The sequence below is a fragment of the Tenrec ecaudatus genome, chromosome 1, assembly GCF_050624435.1.
Source record: "Tenrec ecaudatus isolate mTenEca1 chromosome 1, mTenEca1.hap1, whole genome shotgun sequence".
Classification (NCBI taxonomy): Eukaryota; Metazoa; Chordata; class Mammalia; order Afrosoricida; family Tenrecidae; genus Tenrec; species Tenrec ecaudatus.
Window position 1 is genome coordinate 179,863,863 of NC_134530.1, and position 1,597 is coordinate 179,865,459.

Here is a 1,597-nt window from a genome sequence, read left to right on the forward strand (position 1 = left end):
TGTTCAGACCAAGCGCGGGAGTGCAGGATCCTGTGTTGTGTCTGGCCTGTTGTGTGCCCCCATGGAAAGCTCTTTAGCTGGCTGATACCTGCTTCCTCTTCCAGGAAACTTTCTGGACCTTCTGAAGCCATGTGCATACCCACGTCGCTCCACTGCCGTCTCCCACTAACCCACGCGTGCCACATTTCTGCCCTGCCATCTTCTCCCGGCCCCGCCCAGCAGAACTCAGAGCACTTTCCCTGGAGTGACTCATGGGAACCATCGTTGCCCCTGCTCTCCTAGACAGAGAGAGGCTAATTGGCTTGCCCGAGGACCCCAAGCTAGTAGTGGACAATGTTCCCACCATGCAGAATGCTCCTGTTAATCTTAGTGTCAACATTTTATTGAGAACCTGCACAGTCAACTGTTTCTACCCGTACAGCTCAGCGAGCCTGAGGGCAGGCTGAGGGCTAAACCATTCTCCCGTCCTTTTCTGAGTTGTTCCTCAGATCCTCTATGGGGCTTAATCCCATCTTTGAGTTGATGCTGTCGGGCTGATTCCATACAGACAGCTCTTGAAAGAGCACAATGTCCAAGGCAGACAAAAATTAAAAAGTCGAGAGTCCATGAGCATTTAAAATTCTGTTCTACACTATCCCCCTTTTGACAGGATTCCCGTGTGAAATCATTGATCAAAATGTCAAGGAATGGTAGCCAGCCACCACCAGCCATGACTTCTGGTGTCCTGGCAAAGGAAGCACTTGTTCACAGGGGCAAATACCACACATTTCATTTCCTCTGATTCCCGACACCCCTTCTTCCTCTGTTGTTGATGTTTAATAGACCAATTCATGTGCCTTGCATGGCTGCTTGCAAGCTTTTAAGACGCCAAGTACCACACAAGTAGCTAGGAGGTACAGACTCTAAAAACATTCCTTATTTGGTCAATTAATTGGAATGTCCCATAAAAACATGACCCTAAACCTCCGAACCAAGGAGTCAAATTCCATGAGTTACTTGATTACATAAGCAACCTCAGCCACATTTTGAGGGTGGGGGTAGAGCACAAAATATGAGTACCACACAATTTTTTCCAATTCAATGTTTTACAGGTGTTCAATTTATTGACAGCAATTACAATAACTGGCTTAAACTGCTTCTTACCCATTGGTGTAGTACAGAGCCTGGCGTACTAGAGATTAAGTGATTTTTGTTACTCTGCAAGAGGGTCTGTATAGTTTCCTCATTCAGTAACTATTCAGCTCCTATTTCTAAGGGTGCCTGTGAGTTAATACACGGAATTGTCAAGTGTTCTTTAATCCTCAAACACTAATCCTCAAACACTTCCTGAGCACTTAGTATTCGAGACGGTACCCTTCCCCCAAAATTGCGCTGGGCAGAGCGGAGCTTTTGTAGTATGCATTTTTTCCTGCGAGGCAAGCATTGAGCAACTTGCTCTGAGTGCACCCAGTGGCATTGCCTGGGAAGGCTCTCTCCGGTCACAGTGAATGTTTTCATAAAAGCAGTTTCGCTTGAACCTCGTTTCTTGTGATGGCCAATTTAAGAGAATAGCATGCAGCCGTAAAATTTTGTTTCCTGCTTGGGGAAAATGCCGCAG